Below are 16,708 nucleotides of genomic sequence, written 5' to 3'. Positions count from 1 at the left end.
TTGGATCCATAATCAAATAAAATTTGGGCTGGCAATTTGTTTACAAGAAAGGTACCTAAAGCAACATCAGCTTCATATTTAGCAACTTCCAATGTCATCTGGAAGGCTCTCGCCTTCGGCTTTAATGGAATATTGGGTTTTGTTGCCTCCTTTTTCGGACAATCCCTCGAGATGTGCCCCTCCTCACCACACTCATAGCAGACTTTCTTGGTAAGGGTGCATTCGTTGGCATAGTGCACTGGCTTTGCACATTTGAAGCATGTGGTTTCCCCACCACATTTCCCATGATGCTTCTTCTTGCACTTGTCGCACCATTTCGCTTCGCCTCCTCCACCTCCTCTCAAACTGGACTTCGAGAATTTATTCTTTTTGTTGGACCCCAAGGGTCCATCGAATTTCCTCTTCTCACCAACCGCTGACCTCTCCAGACCTTTCTCCCTGATACGGGTCTCAACATTTCTAGCAGCCCAGATGGTGGCTTTCAATGTGTTTTCTTGCATAACCATTGGACCATAGTCCGCTGGTAGTCCAAGGGCAAACTTGTTGACCTTTGAGAGTTCTGTTGGTACTAGGTATGGGATAAGCTTCATCTATTCTGTGAAACTTGTAGCGTATTCAGTAACGCTCAATTTTCCCTTCATCAAATTCTGAAACTCATTATTGATTTCCAGAGCTCTGATACCAATTGTGACATCCCCAAAATCACGGCCAGAAAAGACCGTTTAAATTTATGCTTTTAAAATAATTCCAGAATAAATCCATTGATTTAAAAGAGTTGTGGAATTTGTTCCCAAAAACAAAATATAATAAAATAATATTTACCAAAGCATTTCATAAAGGAATGCATTTTCGTTAGATATCAAAACTCGGGATGTCATGTTCTGATACAGACCAAAAAGCATAAATGACAAATTACAAGCCATACAGCAGTTACATGCAACTATAGGCTTATAAACACAATAACTTGATGATTCATCCATCGTATGCCCTTGCGCTACTTCCTGTAATACAAATAAAACTGAGTGGGTCAGGCTTGGGAGCCTGGTGAGCATATAGGGTTTTCAACCCACAATAAATAATTATATTTAATTTCACCAACCAACAATAACCCGATTACCCATTCCCGTTATCCTCACTTTACATCCCTAAAACAACATTTATCTCAAGGGACCTAATCTAGGATTTTTCATCGGGACGGACATTACTGCAAGGGGTTTCCTCATCAATAGATTTCCTAAAGGCAACCATGAGGGGGATAGAGTACACCGGTGAACACATCGTTCACAACACCTACAGGTTATGAACCTGCCAGCGTTCCATTGGATAGTCTAGAAAGAGTCTGTGGTCGTTATCCATACTCCGCTAGATGACTAGATTAACAACATCAACATCGAGGCCTCTCATCAGTTTATCACACGACAACTATCTACCCAACATTTTCTAGATAACAATATACATATGCAACTTAAAAACGGATAAGATATTCATTTAATACTCATTCCAAATATACAGATTCATTCCAAGTAACAAATAATATATATATATATATATATATATATATATATATATATATATATATATATATATATATATATATATACACATAGCACGTATTCACTAGGAGATACTTTATATCTATGTGTTAGAAGAAAACGAATATACACTCACTTCATCAGAAGATGCTCAGACAGCATTACGGCTCTAAGAGTAGTAATTCTTCGGTGAAACTGGGAGATCTTAACAAAAACCGAGTTTCTCACGGGCAGAGTTTCGGCTCACAAACTTTACTTCTCGTGATCTTCAGGGCTTTAGGACTCGCTTCGGGTCTCGGGATGATACCGGGGCTTCAGGGGTATAATTTGCATGTAGATCGATGAAATAAGGGTGAGAGAGAAGAGATTTGGCAACCAAAAACGGCTTTCCTTTTTGATCTATTTATAGGGTGAAGTCTACCGCGAACGCGGTGCGTTGGAGTGGGGTTCCGATCCTATCCCTTATTCGTCGAGTTAACATCGACGTGGCCAATCCGGAGCCAAGCACTGAACGCGGGGTGTTCCCACTTTAGGCTGTGCCTTGAACTTCATAAATTCATAACTTTCACATACGATCTCCGTTTTCGACGTTCGTTATATCCATGCGTACGTGAGATTATGCTCTACAACTTTCGTTTAGACTCTGTCGGCTAATTCTGAATTTATTTTTATTATATTATTTTTAGTAGGCCGGGGTAGAAAAACTCCGTTAGAAATTCATAACTTCTTCATTTGACGTCCGTTTTCGTCTGTCTTTTCACCCTTGGACTACTATCGACGATATCTTAGATTCTCGTTTAGATTGTTCCAGCTAAAAATCAATCGATCTTATATTCGAGTTTCGGGCTGCATACTACTAAGTTGAAATTTTGAAAAATCATAACTTTCTCATACGAAGTCAGATTTAGACATTCTTCTTATGCATGCTCTCGCTTTAACGTATTCTATGACTTCCGTTTAGATCACTAAGGCTAAATATTGTTTTATCGTAAATTCACTATTTACGTCACGCAGTGTCGCACCGGTTCTGTCGCGAAACTTCGACAGGTCATAACTTCTTTGTTATAACTCGGATTTCGGCATTCTTTATATATTCGGAAACCTTGCCACGACCAATACTACATCCTTCATAGATATCAGGCTTATCTAATATTTTATTTTGACGCTTCTTTTTATCCTTAATTCATTTAAGTCACACAATTAAGCACAAAACACATAATACTCAAATAATACATATTTATTATTTCAAAATGGGTTACAAAGGTTAAGCTAGACTATTACATTGTCATGAATGCCAAGCCCAGAAACACAGGTGTTACATGAGACCTGTTGCCAAGACCGCTCTGTGATATAGTTTTGATGAGACCCGTAGGTGAGGCACGTGTGCTTATAGCAATGCAGGTGGGACCTGGAAGAGACCATTGGGTCGAGGTAAGGGGTCGGGGTCCAAAGAGTCCTAGAGCCACAAGTGGAATTGTAGATAGGGTAGTTTTAGGTAGCCGAAGTTTCCTTCGGAAGTCGTTGGGAACGACTAAGAGGGTGTTCGTTGGTTCACCAACAGGGTGGGAACCCAGTATTCCAAATAGTTGATAACTTGGGGACCTAGGAGGTCTCGGTTAATTCGGAGAGTGGATAAGAGGAAACGTGATGTTCGGAAAAAGTAGTGATGACAAGATTCTTGTACAAGGAGTAGCTGATGATCGAATTGCCAAGTCACTTGCAGCGGGATTAAATAATCTCATAGTAATTGATTTGACCCTGTTCCGCAACTCTCGACTAAGTCTAACCATTTCAAGGATGAATCTTCTACTCGAAGGATTATCTAAGCCTTCTGTCAAGTATGAGTATTCTACTGCTGGTTATGCGTGGGCAGTTTGTCGGGGAGACAGACCATTATAGATTTCAGACTTTGGAAAGGTAAAAGGGGGATTTACACTCGAAATGGAGGGTTCCTCTTTCCTAGGGTTAGGAAAGAGTGTTGTTAGCTGGTTTCAGTACCTTGGGAAGGTCATCGATTGTGCGGGTGTCGGTACTCGTGGGAAATGTCAGTTAGTTCATAATAGATAAGGTGAGACGCGAGCGTAGGGCGTGATCAGTTTTCAGGGCAGGTGACCGTAGCAGACGTCGAGGACGAAGTCTAGTTTAAGTGGGGGAGAGTTGTAACATCTGGAAATTTAAAAGGTTAAATATGGAAATAAAACCTTCTTTCTAAAGATCAACTCGTCGAGTTTAAGGAATTAACTCGACGTGTTGGAAAGTTGAGACGCATGTTTTGGAGGACTAACTTGACAAGTTGGCGAGGATCATCTCAACGAGACTACAGAGTTTGGGAAACCCTAAATCCGGGACTTTGTACCCTATTTAAACACCTTATGATTTAGGGTTTGGCCTCATTTCCATCCTCCACTGTTCTAACCCTGTTTCTCGAAACCCTAATGCTATTGTGAGTTATTTTGAGTGTTCTTGTGGTAGTCGAAGCTCTTGGAAGAAAGGAAAGTTTGAAGGAACAAGGAAGAGTTGCAAGATCCATAAACCTTACTCCATTTTCGTCACTTTCTAGTATTCAAGTATCAAACTTGACTAATAGTTGATTAGATCTCTTTCTTAGCATCTTTTTCTTGTTTTTAGACCAAATGATATGCTTCTTGAGGGTTGGACATCCCAAATGGAAAGCACTTCATATCTAGAGTCTGGAAGGACTTTCATGGCACAAAGGTGCCAATTTTATGGCCATGGAAGTCCCATGCAACTTCTAAGTCACCATTTTGGTCTTTGGAGCTTCTTATGGTCATACATAAGGAAAAATCTGGGACTTTACGTGATCATTTAGTCTTTAGAATCCAAATCTATGATCTTATAGTCAATCTTGTAGTTTTGATGATCTTGGGATTAAGACTTTGGCCTTTTGAGTTAGGGTTTGGACTTAATTCATTTAAGAAAAGGTATTAATGGGTAAAGTTGGAAAAATTACCCTTCTAGAGGCATTTTGAGTTGAGATCTGAAGTTTAGGGTTCAGATCTGAAGGATAATGGCTTAATGAGTTAAGAAGGGGCTAACAAACTGAGGAACTCGACGACTTCAAGGAAGGACTCGACAAGTTGAAGTGGAGTGTCCCAATTTCCGTTGAAATGAAGAACACGGTGATAGTTTCATTTTATTTACTTCTTTTTATAGTTTATTTTAGCATATTTCATCCATAATTTAGTTAATTTCCATGCATATTTTCCTTTTTGTTATTTTATGACTATTTCGGGTACTTTCTAGTTTCATGAGCTTTATTGCAGATTTCATGGAGATTGGTGGAGCAGGAGTGTTCGGGGCATTTGGAAAGCGATTGGAATAAGAGGAAGTCGATAATTATAGGCTTGGTGATAGTGGAGATGATGCATGGAGCGAGCTTGATGATTATTTGAAGGCTTGGAGAGAAATGAACTTTAAAATTGCAAGATTCGAGAGAATATTCATCGAACCTCAGGGACACAGCCTAATGATCAATGCACTTTTGCATTAGGCACAATCTAGTCAAGAAACAGAAAATATAGAAAGGGGGTTTTGAATTAAACTAAAAACTAGAATTGCAGTGATATTAAATTAAACTAAAATCAATAATAAAAACGATTTCAACTCTGCTGCGACTTTCCTAATCATGCAATCAATATTGACTTGGTACTGAGAAAAACTAACAAGCTCTAGTAATTCCACTTTTACCTTATTTAGTTAACCAAAACAAGCTCTTTAATTAACCCTAACTTTTTATTGTTCAATTAAATAAGCTCTTAATTAAATCAGAAAAGTTGCATTATAATCTATGTAAAATTCCCAGCAATATCTAATACTTCTCATAGGCTCGGAAGCGTAAAGATATGATTTTTACAGTTTATACCCGAGTTAAATCCCAAAACAGAACCAATCTGATACTTGTTACTTTTATCAGTTGAAAAGAACAATTACGGATTCTATTAACTGATTAACTGGAATGATAAAACCCTAGCTAGGTGATCAAACTAGCAGGAATCAAAATCAAACATTCATTAAGAACAAAACTGAAGAATCTAGATAGAAACACAAATCAAAAACCAAATCTAACGATCAATCACATGAAAAGTACTTGTCTTATGCAGAACTGAAAACTATGGTTTAGCCAAACATGGCTAAAATATGATCAAAATAGATAAAAAAGAGACATCAAACAACTAATCTTACTAATCTACTTGAAGGAGATGATCCACAGTCTTCAGATCTTCAAAAATTGATGAAATCAGAGAAGAAACGCCTCCAAAATCGTATTTCCGTCGTCTGATACCTTTGGAGTTGCCAACTTAGGTTATTGGAAGGCTATCAGGGTCTTTTTATACGTCCAGCAGCAAAAACGGCGCACCTGCGATCGCATGTACTAAACCTGCGATCGCAGGTTTTGAAGTAAACGCGTCTTGGGCCTTTTTAATGAAGTAGGATGCTATTTTGACACTTTTTGGCCAAACTGCGATCGCAAGGAGACAACCTGCGATCGCAGGTTTTGAGTTTTCACTTCCGGATGAATTTTGGGCACAAAAGAACCTCGAAGGCAACTTGCGACCAAACTTACGATCGCAAAAAGGTCACCTGCGATCGCAAGGAGACAACCTGCGATCTCAGGTTGTTCCTATCACATCCGAAATTTTGTCTACTTTTCAGATCATTTTGAATCTCGTCAATCGGAGTTACGGTTCTCAAGATATGGTCAAAACACTGACAGGGGGTCAAAGCTGCCAGCAACATCCTTTAACTTTGATATTGTATATTATATCTTTGTGTGATCAATTCAATTGAATGTTTCTTGACCAAAGCATCTTCCAAACATTCCTCAACATACTCCATAAGTTTCAAGCTCCATTTTAAGCTCCAAACGCGCATCCAACTGCTCCCAAAGCACTGCTCCACTCGAACTATCTGAAATCAACATAAAACATGAGCAGTACGGGAATTCTAACGAAATACATGAGTTGGACATTATTTATTTAAATGTCATGAAAATGTACAAAATATGATGCTAAAATTATAATGAAAACTACCCTATAAGATGCATAAAATGGCATCAAACAGGGCTATTTTAGTAAGGTTGGTGCCCATATTTTGGAGACTCTTAGACATCCGACTTTTGAGCATTCTCTCTGGAGTTTTGAAGATTTTTGAAGGCCAAGAACACCTCAAGAACATCATATTTTCACCTCTTGATTCTTTTTTAATGTTTGGTACAATCTTCTCTAACTTTTTTTCTTTGAGTTTAGTCATGCTTGGCTAAACTAATCTTGGTTGACTTCTGTTGAATCCTTTGAACTTTTGTTGAATGTTGAAGAATCCATGAACATGTTCTTAAATCTTTATGGGAATGTTTTGTGTTTTAACATCTTATCACTACTTGTATGTTTTTGTTCATGAGTTGAAATGTGTTTGTGGTGATTAGTTGGCTAATTTATTGATTAAGTAAAGGATTATCAAATTAGCAAGCAACAAATGAGTTTTGTGTTGTTTTTGCTTCACACAATCATAAAAACATTTCCTCCAACATGGTAATGAAAGCATTTGACTCCTCTTGGATTTGGTGACTTTTTGGTTCTTAATGATAGTTGACTTTCACTAATTACATGCTTAATGGAAATTATGACTTTGACTAACGAAATTGTTATGAGCTTCTCTAACCTTTTTAACAACTAAGAAAGTATAGGTAATCTCAAGCTTCTTGGATTACTATAGCCAAATTAAGGATTTAATCAAGTATTGCACCATTGGATTCTAATGATATGTTCATCAAAAGTCAAAGTGAGGAAACCTTAAGTCAACAATCCTTCTCTTATTGATTTTACATCAAACTCTATTTTTGTTGAAATTGTTTAATTAAATCTTAGTTTAATTCTAGTTTATTTCAAGTATTTCAAAAGACCAAACCCCCCATTTTTAATTTATTGTCTTTTTATAAGTATTTTTACAAAGAGATTTTTCATAGAGTTATAAAATTGAACCAATTCCCGTGGATACGATCCCTTTAACACTATACACTATTTTAGTGTGTAATATTTAGGGTTATTAATTTTGTTGGCCTCGACAACCACCAAATTTTGGCGCCGTTGCCGGGGACTGGTTTATTTTTAATCAATTTGCTTCTCTATGCCCAGATCTCAGCGTACAAGTGACTTGATTTACAACCCAGAAATTGAAAAAGAAGCAACGCGTTTGGCGAAGGAAAAGCGAATTGAACATGGTCAAACTTCCAATCCTCATGGGGATCCAGAGGTTGAACCTACTTCATCAAGTGGCACGGAACCTGATTCTAGTCCCGACCCTCGCCAAGAAATTCCCAAAACACCACCTCTACAACAAAATCCACCCATTATTGAACCAATTGCAATGGCGGATGGTGGAGAAGCTCTTGAAAGAACTTTGAGGCAAATGATGGAAACCGGTGTTACACAAACTCCAAACAGTATCAATTACCCGGTTTTGGAAGGATGTTCGGAATTGAAGTCAAGTTTAGTCCATCACCTCCCAACTTTTCATGGATTGGAGAACGAAGACCCGCATCAGCACTTGAAGATGTTCCACATTATTTGCACTAGTATGAAGCCACAAGGGTCAACCAATGACCAAATCAAGCTAAGGGCATTCCCCTTTTCATTGGCCGATATAGCAAAAGATTGGTTATTCTATCTTCCATCGGGGTCAATCAATTCATTGACCGATATGGCAAGATCCTATCTTGACAAGTTTTGTCCCGCTTCTAGAGTCTCAAGTATTAGAAATGAGTTTTGTGGAATCTGCCAAGGTCAAAATGAGACTTTTCATGATTATTGAGAGAGGTTCAACAACTGGTGTTATAGTTTCCCACAACACCAAATTCTGAAACAACTCTTCATTCAAAACTTCTATGAGGGATTGTTGCCAATGGAGACGAGACTAGTTGATGCCTCAAGTGGTGGTGATGTCTTTAGTAAAACTCCACAAAAAACAAGACAAATTTTCAACACCATAGCCATGAATTCTCAACATTTTGTCCCGCACCAAAATATGAAAAGAGACACACAACACAAATTCAATGAAGTAGGAACATCAAATCTCGAGTCTCAAATCAAAGATCTAACATCCGTTGTCCAAAAGCTAGCCATGGGACAAACTCCACAAGTGATGGTTTGTGGAATATGTGCAACAATGGGACATCCTACGGATATGTGTCCCATCCTTCAAGAAGATGCGGAACATGTAAATGCCACGGGAGAGTTCCAAAACTACCACAATAAGCCATCCGGTTATCAAAATGCATATAATTCAAGTTGGAAGCTAAATCCCAACATGAGCTACAACCCAAGACCATTGCCTCAAAATGCATTGGTTAGACCCTCCTATCCACCACAACAACCTCATTACCAACATCCATAACCACACTATCAACCCAAACCGCACCCTCCACATCATCACCAACAACCTCCTCAATCCCAACCAAGTAGCTCTGGAATGTCTCTCGAAAACATTGTCAAATCCCTAGCCACTAGTACCCAATAATTCCAAAAAGAGACAAGGACTAGTATCTCCAACCTTGAAGAACAAATAGGAGATATACTTACATCCATAAGCAAGTTGGAGTCCCGTGGTAAACAACCTTCTCAAACCGAGAAGAACCCAAATGTCAATGTGGTGACCATGAGAAGTGGCAAACAAGCCAGAGAAAGTAGTTCAAAGAAGAAGCCAAGGGATGAAGAGGAAGAAATAGAAGTTATTCCCATTGAAGAACCTATAGTCAAGAACGATGCACAAGCCAGAGTTCCAAAGAAGACTACCCCTCTAGTAACACCCATAGCCACTCAACCGTCATTCCCCTCCCGACTTGTGACTTCAAAAAAAACATGGAGGAGAAAGAGATTTTGGACACCTTTCAAAAGGTGGAAGTAAACGTCCCTTTACTTGATGCAATCAAGAAAAATCCCGAGATATGCAAAGTTTTTTAAAGAAATTTGTACCAACAAGAGGAAGTTGAAGGGAAATGAGAAAATTTTACTGAATGAAAACGCATCCGCGGTTTAAAAAGGGAAACTTCCACCTAAATGCAAAGATCCCGGAATGTTCACGGTTCCTTGCAAGATTGGAGATGTCACTTTTAGTAGTGTTAAGCTTGATCTTGGTGCCTCTATAAATGTCATGCCCTATTCGGTGTATGAATCATTGAATGTCGGACTCTTAAGTGAAACCGGTGTCATAATCTCTCTTGCGGATAAATCAAGTGTCTTTCCTAGAGATGTTTTGGAAGATATCCTAGTGCAAGCGAACCAATTGGTCTTCCCGGCCGATTTCTATGTGCTTGATCTAGATGAGCAAGTGTCCTCCAAATCGGCTCTAATCTTGCTTGGGAGACCGTTTTTGAAGACGGCTAGGACGAAGATCGATGTGTAAGCGGGAAGTTTGACAATGGAGTTTGATGGTGAAACAATAAGTTTTAATATTTATGATGCCATGAGATATCCTAGTGATGTTTCATCTTTGTACTTTGTTGATGTTGTTGAGTCAATTACTCAAGAATTGTTTGAGTTATCTAACGGTGATATGTTGGAGATGATCTTAAGCACAGGATTCGATTGTGGGAATCTAGCCGAGCACCTAAAGCTTTATTTTTTGGATCCGGAAGTTGAGAACTTGGTAAATAAAATGGAGATGAAGAAATCCATAAGATTAGATGTCAAACAAATTGAATTTCCCCCAACTCATACAAAACTGCCTCCATCCCTTGTTCAACCGCCAGAATTAGAATTGAAGGTCCTACCTCAACACTTGAAGTATGCTTACTTAGGCAAAAATGAGACTCTTCCGGTTATCATTTAGACTAATCTAACCAAATTTGAGGAAGAGCAACTCCTCAAAGTGTTGAAGTAACACAAGGAAGCCATGGTTTGGACGATTGTGGATATCAAGGAATTGAGCCCCTCCACTTGTATGCACAAGATCTTGATGGAGGATGAATGCAAACCGAGTCGGGATGCGCAAAGAAGATTGAACCCACCTAAGATGGAAGTTGTGAAGAAAGAGATATTAAAGCTTCTTAATGCGGGGATGATCTATCCAATCTCGGATAGCAAATGGGTGAGCCCGGTGCAAGTCATTCTGAAGAAGACGGGGATCACGGTGGTCGAGAACAACAAAGGTATGATGGTCCCCAGCCGTGTGCAAAATGGGTGGAAAGTATGTATTGACTACTGCAAACTCAATGCAAGAACAAGAAAAGATCATTTTCCATTACCTTTCATCGACCAAATGTTAGAAAGGTTAGCCGGGAAATCTCACTATTGTTGTCTCAATGTGTATTCCGGTTTTCACCAAATCCTGGTGGAACCGGAAGACCAAGAAAAGGCAACATTTACATGTCCATTTGGCACTTTTTCATACCGGAGAATGCCATTTGGATTGTGTAACGCCCCGACCACTTTCCAACGTTGCATGGTTAGTATTTTTTTCGGAATATGTTGAAAACATAATTGAGGTTTTTATGAATGATTTCATGGTATATGGGAACTCGTTTCAAGAATGTTTGACCAATCTCACCAAAATTTTAAAAAGATGCATAGAAACGAATTTGGTTCTAAATTTTGAGAAATGTCATTTCATGGTGAGTCAAGGTCTCATTTTGGGTCACATTGTGCCAAAGAAAGGAATTGAGGTAGATAAGGCCAAGATAGATGTTATTCAAAGCTTACCTTACCCGACTTATGTTCGGGAAGTTCGTTCTTTTTTGGGCCATGCAGGTTTCTACCGACGATTCATCAAAGACTTTTCAAAGATAACAAGACCAATGTGCCAACTCTTTCAAAAGGATGTTGATTTTGAGTTCAATTAGGCATGCAAAGAAGCTTTCAACAAGCTCAAAGAGTTGCTTACATCTGCTCCTATCATACAAGCTCCAAATTAGGGTCTCCCCTTCGAGATCATGTGTGATGCAAGTAATTATGATATTGGCTCCGTTTTGGGTCAAAAGAATGGAAGAGCCTCCCATGTGATCTACTATGCATCCAGGACACTAGACAATGCTCAAAGCAACTACTCTACCATGGAGAAGGAGCTATTGGCCATAGTGTTCGCTTTGGAGAATTTTCGGCCATATCTACTTGGCACCAAAGTTATAGTGTATTCGGATCATGCGGCTCTCAAGTACTTGATGAAAAAGAAAGATGCAAAGCCAAGACTCATCCGGTGGATCATATTATTGCAAGAATTTGATTTGGAAATCCGGGACAAGAGTGGATGCGAGAACCTTGTTGCCAATCATCTAACTCGGATCACTTCAAATAAAACTCCTCTCCTGTTGTGGGACGAGTTTCTGGATGAGCATCTCTTTTCCCTTACTCAATCTACTCCTTGGTATGTCGATGTCATTAAATTTTTGGTCACAAAAAGGTATCCCGACACATTCACATGTGCTCAAAAAGATAAATTGAAAAGTGATGCAAAATACAATGTGTGGGATGAATCTTATTTGTGGAAACATTGTCCTGATCAAATTATTAGGCGATGTCTGCCCCAACAACAGCATCAATCCATTTTGCAATTTTGTCATGAATTTGCTTGTAGGGGACACTTTGGACCTAGCCGTACCTTGAGAAAGGTCCTTGAATGTGGACTATTTTGGACAACCATGTCACGTGATTGTTATATGTTTTGTAAAAGTTGTGAGTGGTGCCAAAGGACGGGAAACATTTCACAAAAAAATCAAATGCCACAAAATCCAATCCTTGTTTGTGAAAATTTTGACGTATGGGGGATTGATTCCATGGGCCCATTTTATGTTTCGTTTTTACTCGCAGTTGACTATGTTTCTAAATGGGTTGAGGTCAGAGCCGCAAGATCGGACGATGCCAAAACAGTTCTCGACTTTTTAAAATCTAATGTCTTTGTGAGATTTAGTGTGCCTAGGGCATTGATTAGTGATCGAGGGAGGCATTTCTGCAACAAGATGATGGAGGCTTTGTTGAGAAAGTACATTGTGACTCATTGTGTCTCTACCGCCTACCACCCTCAAACAAACAGACAAGTGGAGGTTTCCAATTGTGAAGTGAAGATTATTCTTGAGAAAACAGTGAATCCGACAAGGAAGGATTGGAGTTTAAGGCTTGATGATGCCTTATGGGCCTACCGGACTGCGTACAAAACCCTGATAAGCATGTCTCCATTTAGATTGGATTTTGGAAAGCCATGTCATCTTCCCGTCGAATTAGAGCACCATGCATTTTGGGTAGTCAAGCAATGCAATTTCAATATTGATGAGGAGGGAAGACATAGAAAGCTTCAACTTCAAGAGTTAGAAGAATTGAGAAATGACTCTTATGAAAACTCGAGAATGTACAAAGAAAAAACGAAGCTCTTCCACGACAAATCCATAACCCGGAAGAATTTTGAACCGGGGCATAGGGTCTTACTTTACTATTCACGATTGAAGTTATTCTCGGGAAAATTAAGATCAAGGTGGATTGGCCCATTTGTAGTAATAAAGACCTTTGACCATGGGGTGGTGGAAATCCAAAGTGAAGAAACGGGACAAATTTTCAATGTGACAACCCGAAATTTATTCCGTCATTTTAACCCCTTTTCCGTTAATAAGCCTCGTTTTATTTAACTGTCCGTTAACTTTTGGACTGGCTAATTAAATTGAGACTTTTATAAATGACTTATTAAGGGTTGAAACAAATTAGAAACACCCTCATTATCCCTTGGAAAATTTTAGTTTCAACCAAGTCAAAATACGACCACTAAATCGGGTGCGACCAAAAGCCCCGTTTAACGGCAGTATCGGGTAGATTTCCACTGAGCCTCAACTCAAGCCCCTATATAAGGGAGAGTAAACTTCATTTCCACCCTTTTCAATCTCTCTCTACACTCTCTCTCTCTCTACAACTTATTTTCGAGCCAAAAACGCCCGTTTCGAGCCCCAAACGAGTAAGCCATCTACCCTAACTTGTTGTATAGCTTAACTAACATGCAAATTTGTGTTTAAGGAATCAAATAGGGGAAAGAGTAGGTGTTTACGGCCCAAGAAACCTCTTGGACCGTGAACACCATTTAATGGGGTTTTTAAGCCCCAAAACCCCTCCAAATTTCCCCTAAGGCTTAGATATGACTTGTGGATTTACACATACGGACTTAGAACACCTTGAACTACAATTTTGGGGAGTAAACTTGAGTTTACTGCCCAAGAACATGTTTGGGCCGTTAACTTCTCCTCATGGGGAGTAAACTCGAGTTCAAGTGTTAGAAATGCCCCAAACACTTCCTGTGGCCTTGGAAAAATGTATAGAAGCAATCCCATAGATGTAAATGATTTAAACATTAAAGAAACCAAGGAAATAGGAGTTTACAGCTGTAAACCCCCCCTAGGAAAGGTCCATGGGCCGTAAACTCCTAAAAGGTGCCTAAATGATGCCCTAAACTCCCCATTTGACTTGGAAAAATACATAGGATTTTATTCTCTATCATTTAAGTCCTTAAAACACCAAAAGTATATACATATAGGAGCTTACGGCCATAAACTCCTTGTTTAGGGCCGTAAACTCCTCAAATGGTCCCTTTGTTGCCTTAAATCCACACAAGTGCCTTATATTTAGATTTAGCATAATTCTACAAGTGATATAAGACACTTTGGCATCCTAGAACACCCTCACCATGAGTTTACGGCCGTAAAATCATGGGGAGTTAGTCCCAGGGCCATGAACTCTATAAAGAGTTTACTCTTGAAGAGTAAACCCCCTATCTAATCCATTCACACCCTTAAATGTTACCCGGGACACTCCAAGCACTTAACCAAAGTGTTTTCCGCACTTTAGGATGCATATACGTGTTTAATTAGTATTATATGTACTAATTGTATGTAAACATATGTTATGATATGTTAATAGGTCACTAAGTGTGTTCAAGTTTTTACTTGACACCGAGCACCCAACCGGCACCTTCGTCGGATCCACTTACCTCAGGTGAGTTCATACCCCTGAATTAACCTTTTTAAATGTTTTTACATGTTTTATGGGAGGAATACAAGTTAAACATGTCAGTTATCATATCAATCACATATGATTGATAACCCGCATGCACAAGGATTTCTTACACTGTTAACTGTTTTACCAAGTATGATACTGTAATTGGTTCTCTAAAAACGTCTTTACTTGTTCAAAGCTTTCCTCAAATTGACTCTCGCGCTGAATGTTTTATCAAGGTTTCATTTAAAACTTGTTTATGAAAGGTTTTCAAAGGATTTCAAAAGGTTTTCAAACTTATTTTACAAAAGAATACCAAGTCGTGATTTTCTTAAGTATAAAGGTTTTCCAAAGTCTTCATCAAAGTTTTCTTCTATGTTTTTATACTCCTACTTGGTTAAGATACTACTGCTTCACTTCTACTTAATTAATGCTCTTACTTGTTAACGCTTTTACTTCGTGAAACGCTTCCACTTTGTGATACACTTATACTTGTTAACGCTTCTACTTCACTTATACTTGTTAACGCTTCTACTTCACTTATACTTGTTAACGCTTCTACTTCACTTATACTTGTTAACGCCCCTACTTCACGATACGCTTCTACTTCACGATACGCTTTTACTTCACAATACTCTTTTACTTCACAATACGCTTTTACTTCATAATACGCTTTTACTTCACAATACGCTTCTACTTCATGATACGCTTTTACTTCACAATACGCTTTTACTTCATAATACGCTTCTACTTCACGATACACTTCCACTTAGTTAAAGGTATGCATGTACCTGTATAGTTATATAAATAATGATTAAAGGACTTAGGAAGGCTAGTTCGCCCTATTTCCTTTTCTTCGTTGCGATGTGGTCTGGTGGGATCGGATATCCGTCCGAAGGTCGTTTGATCATTAATTATATATTATGCATACATGTATAGACATATAGGTTTACACCGAACAATTCACTTCCCTTGGGAAGCAAGGGCATCCTCCCACTCGTCACTAATGGATCAGAGACACTAGTAACTATTATAGGAATAGTTAGGAGACTCTATCTCTCACTCTATCTCTCTCTATATATCTCTCTCTTACTTTAGAATGTGACACACTATTTCCCACTACGGCGCTTCATTGCGCCAACGCCGTGTAACTAGAGTCTCCGGGAAGGAGAGCGAACATCATGTGTATAGATCTATACAGGACTGACACTCCCACACCCTGACTACTAGCTACAGTCCGCATCGGTAAGGCCCATGGGTGACATGAAGCCACTACTACTACTGCCACTACTACTGCCACTACCTCTACGCGTGACCTGGAGGGTCATCGGATACTCTATAGTCGATCAGCATGGTTACATACGAGTTCACATTCACTCTTTGTTTTAGACCTTGCTAGACATATCATTCATTTGATACTGTCTGGGGTCTGTATTCACTATTTTTATACCTTGCTAGACGTATCATTCATTTGATATTGTCTGGGGTCTGTGACTTCTTTCGTTAGACTGAGTCAGGCGTGTCGTTCATTCGATACTCTCCTGGAGTCTATTATTTCTTATGCCTTAGTCAGCAGTATTTCTTCTTGAGGCATATGTTATTTTCCTTAATGTTTTTACTTGTGATATCCTTCTACTTTCTTTAAAATCAAATCCCGTATTTTGATAATGATAGTGTTTAAGGGAAGACTACTTTTTACATCATAACTCTGTCCAGTCTTGGTAGAAGACTGCTTTTAATTAGAAAATATAGGATTTTCTGGAAAGAACGCTAATACAATATAGACTCTATAGCTACTACTTTATTAAAGTTATTTTGAACTTACACAAATGACACTAAATACTTATGAACTCACCAGCATTTATAAAAATGCTGATACTCGCTTTCAAAATAACTTGTATTCTCAGGTTAGCATTAGACAAGTACATCTCAGGCGCTTTTGGTGAAGACCGTTTAGTACCAAGTTGCACCTTTATTATTACTTGTATTACTTTGATGCTCTATGTAATGTAAACCATGTAAAACTATTACTATTAATGCAATGGTTGTTGTACTTTGATTACTATACTACATATGTTGTGATACTTGACATGACGTCATCCACCCCAGAACGTTTCCGCCGTTCCGGTTTTGGGGTGTGACATTCAAAGTCAATGGGCACCGATTAAAGCCTTTCTATGAAGGTTTTAATGCAAATTC

This window comes from Lactuca sativa, chromosome 4, assembly GCF_002870075.4.
Source record: "Lactuca sativa cultivar Salinas chromosome 4, Lsat_Salinas_v11, whole genome shotgun sequence".
Lineage (NCBI taxonomy): Eukaryota > Viridiplantae > Streptophyta > Magnoliopsida > Asterales > Asteraceae > Lactuca > Lactuca sativa.
Note: the sequence above shows the minus strand (reverse complement) of the source record.